This window comes from Polistes fuscatus, unplaced genomic scaffold (genome assembly GCF_010416935.1).
Source record: "Polistes fuscatus isolate 324 unplaced genomic scaffold, CU_Pfus_HIC Scaffold2, whole genome shotgun sequence".
Taxonomy (NCBI): Eukaryota; Metazoa; Arthropoda; class Insecta; order Hymenoptera; family Vespidae; genus Polistes; species Polistes fuscatus.
In genome coordinates, this window is record NW_025113096.1 from 11,507,713 (window position 1) to 11,521,162 (window position 13,450).

General features: G+C 35.4%; 1 protein-coding gene across 2 annotated transcripts in view; it reads left to right on the forward strand.

Moving 5' to 3' along the window:
• Positions 1–13,450, forward strand: part of LOC122516238 (E3 ubiquitin-protein ligase MIB1) — a 493,031-nt gene that overhangs the window by 250,642 nt on the left and 228,939 nt on the right. The window lies entirely within an intron of this gene.

The following is a 13,450-nucleotide window of genomic DNA, read 5'->3' on the forward strand; positions in this document are numbered from 1 at the left end:
CTGGCTCGTTACTATCGTTGCCTGGATAACAAAGAAGAAATGAGGAACGCGGGGATAGAAGGGGCAAGGGGAGGGGGGGAGGAGAGAAGGGGCTAATCTATCAAAAGCGATATTCTATCGGCATAGAAAGGCGTCTTCTTATCATCGTGCAGGTTATCGATCCTTTTAAGACGAAATGGCGTCTCAATTTCGACCCACGGAAACTCTTCTACCTTCGTAGTTACATAGATAATTCATTGAAAGATAGATAGATAGAGATAGATTAGGAAAGATAGAGAAAGATAGATAGAGAGAGAGAGAGAGAGAGAGAGAGAGAGAGAGTCTTAAACCTTATATTTCCTACCAACCCCATATCGCAACGCACACGCGTCGATGGAGAAGACCATAAGCGCGTGACGAAAATACACGTTAAGATTTCATCTTCTCTCTCTCTCTCTCTCTCTTACGAATATTCCTTTTCTTATCTTTCTTATCTTAATACTACTTCGAAGGAGAATGACTTTCGAGGAAACTTCAAATGAGCTTCTTAATCTGTCGAGCGTTGAAGGAATTATAGTGGAAAGATTATTATCGGTAATTCGATTGGGATTATTTGTTTGAGAAGCATTAGATCTCGGATTATTATTTATAATTAGTAATAGATGATTACTGGGGGAATAATTATTTTCTTATTAATATTATATTTGTAATTAAACAAGTGTTTGTATGTGTGCGTGTGTGTGTGTGTGTGTGTGTGTTTTAATTTAATTTAATTCCTATAGTAAATAATAATTTTTTATCACGGATAATCAACGACCGCAAAAATATTATCCCGTTTGTTAATACTTTATTTTTTTTATATTTCTACGTGTAATTTTTCATTTGTTAATTTAATTTTATTCCGTGAAGAGAAGAAAAAAAAAATAATAATTTATAATTAACAAACGTTGTTTCTCGTTAAGACGCTCTATTCGGTATCATTGTCTATGTGTACGTATAGTATATAATTTGTTTTTTTTTTTTTTTTTTTTTAATTAAATTTTATTCTACCCGAAATAAAAAGAAAAAAAAAGTATATTATAAATTTCGAGACAAATTTGAAGTTATTCGATTCCCCATTTAAATTCGTGTAATTTACGACACGATCGACGCCTACGACTACGACTACGACTACGAATTCTCGTCGTCGTCGTCGTTGGTAACGTGCAATTTCCAAGACGAGAAGAAAATTGTTCTCCTTCCTCCGCGGGCCGAGTTTAAAACGCGAACATATGGCGCGAGTGGTTGGTGTAGGGCGAAAGCAGCATACTGGCACTGAGTTTCGCGGGTGCACAACCGTACCGCACCGTACCGCACCGCACCGCACCGCACCACACCCCACCCCACCGCACCGCACCGCACCACACCGCACCGTACGGCAATGAGAAATATTTATATCAGAGCCCATCTGGCGCGAACTAGTTCGTCCCCTCTTTCCCCTTGCGGCGAAAACCGATTTAAATTTCGCGGCTGCGAGATCCGCGCTAGCTAGGCGAGAGTAATATCGACGATGCGAAGGAAGATAAAAAAAAAGAAAGAAAAGAAATAGAAAGAAAAAAACAAACAGATCGAGTTTGAGAGTGCTCAGAAAGAGAGAGAGGAGAGAGAGAGAGAGAGAGCAAGGGTTGAAAATAGAATGGAAAGGTTCTTCTACCAATAGTTTTTTTTATTATATTTTGCGAAAGAATAACAATCGTCGAACAGGGAGAGGAATGGCTAGGGCATAGGTTTAAACCTAATATTTAAAAAAACAAATTACGTCATGCTTGTTGGTATGAAAAAAAAAAAAAATAAAAAAAAAAATTTCTATAAAATTATTCTATATGTTCTATGATGGTGGTAATTAAGACGAGAAGGTTGTACGTAGTTGAACGTAACTGTGCTAGGAATAGCGTATGGTGGTTGAAAACGAGTGGGGGTGGGTTCGTTAGCGAGCATTAAAACGAAGGGAGAAGGAGAACGGAACGCGGAACAGTCGGGGCAACCGGAGGGGCTGTGTGGGGGGGGGGTGGGGGGAAGGAAGAGAGGATGAAAATCATCGTCGTTTTCACGACTGGGTCCGCGAAATCGGCCATAACTCGTGGACGATCTTTACGAGGAGAGCGCGTTTTAAAGGGCCGTACGAGCCACGAGTAAATTTCACGTCGTGGGGGAAGAAATTACGAGGAGCAGCCGATCTCGTGGTTCTCTTTCCCTCGTTGCTTGATGAGAAAAGAAGATAAAGAGAAAAAAGAGGAAAAAAATGAAGAGGGATGAGGGAAAGAGAAGAGAAAAAATAAAAAAGGAAAGAGAGGAAATAGAGAAAGGAGAGAGAGAGAGAGAAGAGAGAGAGAGTAGTGGATGGTGCCAAAAGTGCACAGGCCGGCCGACAAATCAAATTTTCTTCTCTGGCTGGGCGAACCGTAGCCCATTGTTGCTTTTTTATATGCAAAGCAGGGTTAAATTATAGCAGGAGAAAGGAGGTAGAGTTGGATGAAGAAGAGGAGGCAAGAGGGTAGAAGAGGAAGAGGAGGTGCATAGCGGATTCCGTTGCCAGGACATCCATTGTGGTACTTGCTGACCGGAAGCATCATTGTACCCTCCACCACCAAGAGTGGTGGCCTCTATTTAAATGTATTTCGTCCACTGTTCCAACCTCTCGCCTTTTATGTCGTCGACATTTCTACATAGTCTCTCCACACTCTCTTCCTACTTCAGAATATATATATATTCTTGCGAGTTTCCCTCGGGAATCCTTCCTAAACTTACTTTCTTTTTCTTTCTCTTTTTTCTTTCTAGTTCCAGTTTTAAAAGAATCCGATTTTCTTGATCCCTTCTTTTTTCATTCTCACGTTTAATAATCATTTATTTTTATAGATCATTTGTCTTCCGACAAAGTATGATTATGACACTAGAGAAGAAAATGATCTACATTTAAAGATAATCATTATAGAAATAAATATAGAAAGAGGAAGAAGAAATTTAACGAGACGAAGAAAAGTAGTATAAGTCAGTATAGTATCAGACGTGTTCTAACGTTGTCTGACAAATCAATGGTTTATTCACTACCAATCTATACTTTAATAATATTATATCAGAATAAATTTTGTAAAAAATATATAAAATTTAACGTAACTTTTTCTACATTGTTAGAATAGAAGATATTTGATTATAAAATATTCTATTTTCTCAATGAATATTTACTGAAGGTACTTCATGGAGGTATTTAAGGGGTCACCTTCCTTACGATTGGAGGCTAACACGAGAGAGGTCATTCAAATTGGTCGAACTAATAACAAATCGATCGAGTAGTCGTTCCAACTATAACCCACCCTTCACCCCCCTTCTACCCTTTTCTCTCTCTCGCTCTCTATCTCACTCTGTTCTTCGTCCAACGTTCGCATGTAACCAACAATTACGTTGTGGCTATGGATATCGACATCTACATTGGTTGGTCGATCGTCCTCTCGTGATAATCGCCATCGAGTTATACGATCGCGATCAGCCATTCTGATATGTTATCCTCATCGCGATTCTCATCGTCGTCATTGGCGTCCTTTCGTCGATTCGACGATCGAGTTGCTCGTAGCTGTTGGTGCTACTGCTACTGGTAGTGGTGGTAGTTGTGGTGGTAGTGGCGATGGTGATGGTGGTGGTGGTGGGGGTTGGTGCTGTCTTATGACACCGCATCGATTTAATTTAGCATAATTTCATATTCCATCGTTAACATACCGGGGCCGTTGTGTGCCCTGGTTGGTTGGTTGGTTGGTTCGTTTCCCGGTCAAGGACGCCTAGATTCTTCTTGCAAACTTCTCTCAAGATCGATACGATAACCAACTTCGTCCTTTCTTCGTTATCCTTATCGATTCAATTTAGTTTTCCTATTCTTTCAACGACGATAACGTTGCAATACATTACTTTCCTTTTTTTTCCCTTAAACGAATTATATCCTGGAGAATAAAACTTTTTTTCTTACGAACTACAAAATACGATGCATCATCATCCATTCTGAAATATTATACAAATTTTATTATTAGTATACATTGAATAGGTCACTCAGAGTGAGATAAACTCAGAAAATATTATGAAATATTATTTCCCTAAACTAGAGAAAACGTTGATCTAAGTTGATTACGTTGTAATTCATTTGAGAAAAAAAGAAAATATATATTTATAATATTATAATATTTTGTAATATAATTAATTTAGAAAGATTATATCTTATGTGTAATTTCATTTGAGAAAAAAAGAAAATATATCTTTATAATATTATAATATTTTGTAATATAAATTAATTTAGAAAGATTATATCTTATGATGTGTGCGTATCATATTTTAAATAATATTAACAATGATGATTTCGAGGTAAGTGGATAGATAAATGAAAAGAAAAAGAAACAGCGAGATTGTGCGTGTGCGCGTCGTGTCTGCGTAAGTGTGTGTAAGAGAATGAGTAAGAGAGAGAGAGAGAGAGCGAGAGAATGAAACCGGTATAGGGGTGAAGATGAAGTTGGGATATACGCATCGTTATCGTCCGTATTGTCCAATTACTACATTGTAAATGGTGCGATGAAACCTCGACAGAAGCATTTTATCGAAACTATCGCCGAGGGCTGCTCACACCTATACATAGATGTGAGACCTACGAGTACTACATTCATACGTACCTCCATACATGCATATATAAGCATTCGCTTAATACGTAGTGCAAGAGAGAAATAGAGAGCGAGAGAGAGAGAGAGAGAGCGAGAGAGAGGACCCGCTTCCATTTGGACGGGTTTCGAAGTGGAATATCGTTTCGCCACCGATAAGCCGGTGTCAGCCGCACGTACACGCACGAGAACGGACGTTCGTGCGAACTCGTTCGTTCCGTGTTCGAACTCGCGCGAATGCCATAAGAGTGACAGAGAAAGAGACACGTGCTATCTATGACAGAGAAAGAGCGAGAGGGAAGGAGAAAGAGAAAGAAAGTGTACGAAAAAGAGAATGATAGAGAGAATGTAAGTGTAAAAGTGAGAGAGAAAGAGAGAGAAAGTATGCGAGAGATAGAGAGAGAGAGAAAGAAATTATATGTGTATAAGAGAGAGAGAGAGAGAGGAGGGTAGAATGAGAGAGACATTTTGTGAGAGAGAGAGACATTTTGTGTGTGAGAGAGAGAGAGAGAGAGAGAGAAGCTGGCACAAAGTGTAACCGGAGCAACGCGACGTATATTATACCGTCGCGGTTTCCACATTTGCATTGCCGGCTGTTGCAACGATGTTATCTTCGTGCGTAGAGCTAAAATTCTACCTAGCCTCGGCGAATTTATATGCTTTTCCGCTCGTCCCACCTGTATAATAAATGTCGGCCTCTATCCTCTTTCATTCTCTCCTACCTTTCTCTCTTTCTCTGTCTATCTTTCTATCTCTGTCTCTGTGTGTGTGTATGTGTGTGTGTGTTTCTCTCTTTCTCTCTCTCTCTCTCTCTTTCTCTCTTTCTTTTTGTTCGTTTGTACTCGTGAATTTGTTTCCATGCTCTCGTTTCTATACGAATGTAAAACTCTGGATAGGAAGATAAGAGCAGTCCATCGGCTTTTCTAATGTGTCCTTTATACAGTCTTTTCTATCATTTCATTTTATTATCTAAACGATAATAATATTCCTATTTGACTATCTTGCAGCAGTTAAATAGATATATGTATGTAAATGGAGATGTGTAATTTTGTTTTACCGATTCATTAAGATTTAAGAGTTAGATCGGGTATGATTAATATCTGAATTCATTCAGCTCGTTTATGGATAGGCTAATCAAATTCTCTAAAGATAATCTTTCTACGAGTTTATGGTATATTTAATTAAATTCTATAGTTTAAGGCTTATATTATAGGTATTATATTATATAACTAAATAATTTATATAGCATTTTAATTAGGTCGTCCTATTAATTATTCCTATATAATTTCATTTTCATTTAAACTTTAATGAGAAATAAGTAATATATATCCCACTGATAAGATCTAACGTAAGTTAATAGTAATAAGATCTAAGTATACTTAACACATACACACACATACACACGTGTACGCAGGAAGAGATATATATCTACACATACCATTTCGTAATACGAACTACGTATTTCTCGATTCTCTTCGTTCGAAACTGCTTCGTACGAGGAACGATAAAGGTAAATACTATGTGAACCGTATCTATCGGAGTTACCGTCATTAACGAGACGTATCTACGTACGTATATACGTACGTATAGGTTTGTTCAGCGAAGCTGATGACATGGTGCCTTCTGTACCAAGTCGTAACTCGTTCAGATTTCTCTCTCTCTCTCTCTCTCTCTTCCTCTCTTTCTCTCTGTGATGGTTTTTCCTGTTTATCGAAGGTAAACCAATACGACGCGACTGGCACGGCGTCAAAGAGTAAAGAGTTAGCCTCTGTCTCTCTCTCTCTCTCTCTTTCTCTCTCATTCTCTTTTTCTCTGTTTCTTTCTATATAGACACTTCTATGATTCTCTGATATCTTCTATGATTCTATGATAGACACTTCTTGTATTCTCCTTTCCTTCGACTACTCTCTACTACGTTCTCTCTACTACGTACTCTACTAGTCAGATCATTGATTTTTCTCATATAAATACATATTTCTATTTCTGTAGAGATATTTCGTTTTTACATGAGAATCCCTCTTTTTCTCTCTCTCTCTCTCTCTCTTTCTCTTTCTCTTTCTGTATGTCTCTCGTTACATTGCAATCATTTTTCAAAAGTTCCATTGATACGTGTTCGACTCTACGATCGATACTTCCCACGCAAAAGCGTATCAGAATAGAGCGAATGTAAATGCTCGTGACCGCGTTGAATCGCTCGTTTCAACGTGTTTCGATGCTACGGATAAATTGCATTCACATTCACTCATAGAAAGTGTGTGAGAGAGAGAGAGCGAAAGAAGAGGAGGTTGAAGACGCATAGATATTTCTTTGAATGTGTTTAGGTACCAGTATGTAAATATGTGTGTTGATATGTTTCATCTGGTCTATAGATAAGATGAAAATTGTTTTTTTTATATATGTATAGTCATAGAAGAAAAGAGAGAAAGGAAAAACGTATAGATGTTTATTTGAATTTGTTAGGTACCAGTATGTATGTATGTATATATGTACGTATGTATGCGTGTGTATATGTTACAACTGCTTAGTCGATAAGATAGAAATTGTTTATTATATGTGTAATCTGCTCTACTATCACACAGAGCATGTATCTTGTTATATATTTACATATGCATTTATATTATTAAAATTATTATTATGTTTTTTGTTTATGTTATTATGTTTTTTTTTTTATTTCTCTTGCTTATGAATTTTTTAAATGTTTTAAAATGTTAACGTGTTACACGAATTTGGTACATATATATATATATATATATAGTATATATTATGTATAAATATATATATATATATATCGATCTCCAATTACTAATAGAACGTTAATATCGGATATATACACGTTGACTTAATTGCTTGCCCTTCGGACTGCAGTGATGTAACCACCGATCGTAATAATCTATATACGTATATGCATATGGTATAAATACGTAACATAATTTAGATTATTGCTGATCGTATCACTTCTAAATCAAGTTCACTTACTATTCTTATAGAAATATTATTGAATTTATTCTTTGTTAATAAATAATATCGACATATAATCAAATAATTTTGGATGCAACAAAAAAAAGATCCTATTGTTTCTTATTTAAATATTAAAAAAAAAAAAGAATATTTTGTTTATTACAACAAAATACTGTATAGTCTTGTTTATTTATATAATATCAGATGCCTAATATTTGCAAATAAAAATATACTATACTTTATAATTATTCGAGTATGAAATATCCAAAATTTGTTTAAATAATAAATACTAATCCTATTTATTATTATTATTATATAAAATTATTATTATATAAATAATATATATATATTATTATTATATAAATATTATTAGATGACGTTAAGAACTCGAAAGCAGATTACCGTAAATACAACCACGATATTATATAGTAATTTTATGCAAAATGTTTGATCACTCGGTTTTACCTCTTTTCTAACTCGTTTTTAATTAAAAAAAAAAAAGAAAAAATATAATAGAAGAAAAAAGAAACGTGAAATGTTGTTCTCTTTCATTGAAAGAAAAAACTCCTCGTAGCAGTCGATTCCTATTTCTACGCTTTCTATTAATAGATATTCAGCTTGTAGACACGATGCACGATGCGATATACTATGCCGCAATCTCGTTACGTACGCTCAGTTGACCAGATTCTATCGAATTCCTCGATATCAAAAGCCCACGCGTTTTTCTTTTCTGTTCTTCTTCTTCTTCTTCTTCTTCTTCTTTTTGGTTACTTTTCCTTAGTAAACTATGAAATGCCAGTTTCATCGTCACGTTTGTACGATTTTATTTACGTTCCATCTTATTCGCTATTTTATTCCATCGATAGAATGAAATAAAGAAAGAAAGAAAGAAAGAGGGGGGGGAGGGGAGGGGAGGGGGGGGAGGGTTAGACGATAAGGGGTGTTGGCGTGGAGAGAATGAGAGAGGAGAGAAAATATAAGCGGCAGAGTTGAGTTCCTTCGATTATTATGTCATTTCAAGAGATAACTTTTAACTCTCTCTTTGTGAAAAATATTTAATAAGAAAATGTCGTCACGTGTTGGAAGCTCGATTAAAAAAAGAAAGAAAAAAAAAAACAAAAAAGAAACTAATTAAACAATCAAACAAACAAACAAACAAACAAGATATACGTAACTATGAATGTTATCATAACTCTCTTTGGACGGATATAACATTAATAAGACATTTGCATAAGTAAGGAGTAAAAAAAAGAAAAAAAAAGAAACTAGAAAAATATCTAGAGATTATTATCTCAAGTTAATCGATGATGCAATTATATAATTCTCGAGTAGAGAACTTAACGAGACAGGAAAGAACAAAAGAGAGAAAGGAAGAGAGAGAGAGAGAGAGAGAAAGAGAGGAACGTTTAAACATAATCACTGATCGCGCCTATAATTATGAGAATCTCGCGTGACTTTAGTGAGGCTAACGATTTGAACACGTACTAATTTTAAACGGATACTATACGGGAAGAACGTACTAGGGTTTGAACGCGTCCCATGTTCTCTCTTACACGCATACACATATATACAATATATATATATAGAAAGCGAAATACATAATACATATGTAAGGAGATAGAGATAGTGATAGAGATGTAAAGAGAGAGAGAGAGAGAAACGGAGGAAGGTTTATACATATACAGATAGAAGACTTCGCTCAGAACGTAGGTGTATTCCTATCATTACGCGATTCGTAGTAAGGTATTGACACTGCCATAGAATACATATTCTACCTCCATGGACTCGGTTCTCGAACCGGCAGATACCTTGCGAGAGTCAATATTTGCCAACATCATGGAAGTTCTACTAGCACAGGGAAAACGCGTAAGCCCGATATCGGTACGTGAGCGTGCACCAACTTCGCGAACGATTTTCTCTCTCTCTCTCTCTCTTATTCTCTATGTAGAACTATCCTTTCGACTTTCTCTCTTACCATTTTTCCTCCCTTTCCCTCCTCTCCATCCATTTATCTATTATCTATCTATCTATCCATCTCTTTAATATATTATCTATAGAAATTCATTCTTTCCCACATTTATTCTTAACTTAGAGATTTTATTAAAAATAATTGACGAAGTTAAACTATCGGTTTAATTTATAAATGCCCCCATCATCATAAAATGTCGTCGTTGGTTAGCTGATTTATGAAATTTTCTTATGCATTTTCGGATCTCTTCGATTCTCTAACAAAGTAGTGTTGAAAGGCTCTAAAATGATGGTAGTCCGATGAGAACAGGTGTCCGGAGAGTAGTAAGCCGCATTAGGAAGAATTATCTATCCGAAATCATATACACGCCCATAAAGTTCTCGATTGTTTTGATAAATTGGTAAAATTCGTAGGGAGGACGTTAAATGGTATTTTATTTTATATTATAATCAAAATAAACGCACTTTGAAATTGCATCAATGGTGAGATAAGAACTTCGAATTCGAACAGAAGTATAATGATGGTTAAAAAACAAAATCAAAATATAGCACCGAATTTTCATTTGTAGAAGTATTACGAAACCCTTGAAATCAGATTTTTAGCCTACAACGAGTAATACATACTTTATTCGTATTTCGTATTAAAAGAAATACACGTGTGTGTGTATCGTGTTTGGTAAGTCTCGAAACGTAGAACAGCGGCACACTGGTATCAAGTATAAATGTATTTCCACGTGATGAATATTCAATAAAGAACGTCACTAGATTTCACCCCGAAGGAATTAAGGAACCAGAGAAAGGGAAAGAGAAAAAGATAGAAGAACTTACTATCTCTTACGCCTTGTCACGAATTCATTGAACGGTACAGCCATTCGTTTCATACATTTCTCTCTCGTCCGTGTTCTTGCGTTTCAATTAAACAAAGATCCCCTTTTTCTTTCTTTCTTTCTTTCTTTCTTTCTTCTTTTTCCTTCTTTTCTTTGTTTTATTTTATTTTTCTTTTTTTTTTTCCTTCGTTTCACGCTTCATTTTGTTAGAACTCTCTCGGTACACTCTACGCCGAACGATACGAGAGAAATAAAATACACCAGTCCATTTCTTTGTCCAATAATACGCGAACAATTTTCCTTCCCTTCGCTTCCCTCCCTTCTTCCTTCCTTCCTCCTTCTCAATATAACAGACTAGATTGAGAGATATATAGACGATGTTAGAAACTATTATATATCCGTAAGTATGTAACCATGTGACATATTATATCTCGATATAGATATCTTCTTATAATCATTTGTTACGAAAGCTTTACAAGCTCAACTATTATTCCTTTTCCTATTATTTTCCTTTTTCTTTTCTTCTTTCGTTGATATCAATTAATATACTGAAATAAATCGATTAGATTTCCTTTATCAAAGTATACTAATTATATCAATTTTATTTAAACGTATTACACATAATATCGCACTGATAAGCCAGCAAATATCGTAGACGAACCCAATCGATTTCTGCGTATATTTCGAAATCTGATAATGAGGTCGAATTTTTGATTTATTTTTTATTAATAATTGAAACATATTCGTAATTAATAATTATTATATAACATCATATCGATAAGCCAGCAAACATATAAACCAATCATTCTCGATTTATACGTTATTATTACTATTACTAATATAAAATCCCATAACTGTAATGAAATTTTTGATTAATTTCTTTTTAAAATATCAGTAATGCCGTACGTATTCGTAACTGATTATTGTAAGCTGTTAATGAAGTGGAAAATAAAAAAATTGAAAAAAATAATATACGTCGATAGAAAGTCATAATATTATTTTTATTCTGTTTTATCTTACAATGGAGAGAAGGAATAAATTTTCGTAGTAGTAAAGGTCCGCGTTGAGTCAGACACAATTCCTCTGATTTCAACTTCGGGGACATAGTTTATGGAAAAAGATCTTATCCAGGATGAAATCCGTGTAAAAGGACATGCACGCTATATAAAAATAAAAATAAAGAAATAATCACACACACACTGTACTCAATCCCGATGGAAGTAGGCTAAATGCGGGCGAATGCTCGAACTATGGTTGAATATACATTCGGCCGGTAGAAAATAATTCTAGTCGCGCGTCCGTTCCCCAGAACTATCGCTTTTCCGGGAGATAAGGAAGAAACACGCGCCGTATTCAAATGTTCCGTCTTCTTGGTATTTGATGCTTGCTACGCTCTCGTACTCACACCTACAAACACACAACATAGATAGATACTGTCACGGGTACATACAAAAAGGGATCAACTCGTGCTCGGGTATGCCGTACTCCTTACACATACAAATACACGTATTCACATATACAAACATACACTGAGTTACTATCGCTGATACGCGCAAAAGATCAACTCGTGCTTGGGTATGCGTTGCTGTTCACATATACAGAGGTATGCACAAATATACAGAAACATACACTGATGTGAATTACTGTCACTGACACATACAAAAGATCAACTACCAGTTCACATACTCATACACAATCTCATGCATACTACTACATAACACACGTATATGTATCATGTAGTGTAGTGTATATGTAGTATATCTATGTGTATATACAGTGTAACAGACACATACAAAAAAGAGATCAACTCGTGCTCCTCGTGCTCTGCTACGTTTTAGATACAGCTACCTTCCGGCGGTGCTACTCCCACGCGATTTACATATCATTGCCGCTCTTACCTCTCTCTCTCTCCCTCTCTCTCTCTCTCTCTCATACTTTATTTCTTTCTTTCTGTTTCTCTCTTTCAACCACCTCTTGACACAACCCCTCTCGCAAACGTTGCTCGTTTCTTTCTCGCGCTTATCCACCATTGCATGAAGAAAACTTGACTCCGACTCTCACGAAACTCTGTAAAACCCCCGATGCAAGTTGAAATTTTCTTACTCGTTGCGATCGAAACGATCGATAGATGGATAGATAGATAGATAGATATATAGATTTCGATTCTATCTTTCTATCCATCCGTCCATCTTTCCTTCTTTCTTCTTTCCTTCCTTTCTTATTTTCTGCTTCGAGACGTATGCTAATTTTGAACATCCAAGAGGAAGCTGCAGGGGGTCACGTTTTATTTTTCGCAATAAAAGAGAAAGAGAGAGAGAGAGAGAGAGAGGAAAGGATATTCTCGTCCTGGTGAATGACACTTGACTTTTTCGATTGCAACGAAAAATTTCTCTCAATATTGGAAAACATTCTTCTATTTTATCGTCGAACGAAATCTCGCTTTAGTTTAAAGAAACAATAAATGTGCATTCTTTTTATATTTCAGCATGTTTTATCACACACTGATATAAACACTAAGTTCTTATTAACGTATCTTGAATATTAAATAATTTTAATGTGTGACATTTTTTTCGGATGAAAATTTTATTACTTTTTTTTTATATTTATTTTTTATTATTATATTATTTTTATTATTATTTTTTTTTATTATTTATTTTATTCGGATGAAATTATTATTTTATTACGTTAGTTTAAACAATTACATAAAAATGTAAAAATGCTAAAATCAGAATTATTATATAATCTTAAATTTTATTTATTAAATGAAAAATATTTCCTTTTTATACTACACGTGCAAAACATTCGGAATGGTAGATAAACAAAATTTAATAAAAGAAATTTCACATAGAGGAGAATGACTCTCATGTAAGATGCGTCTTCGTAGGCGTCCAGAAGAAGAATAGAAAGACCGTTTTTGTTAACGGGCCCAGCAGGGCGTGCGTAATGGGAGTATGAATAGTGGGGGTGGGGGGGGCGTGAACATTAGCGCTTCGAAACTCCTTACATCGAACACCCTTACGCATTTCGAATATGTATTAAAAGTCTACG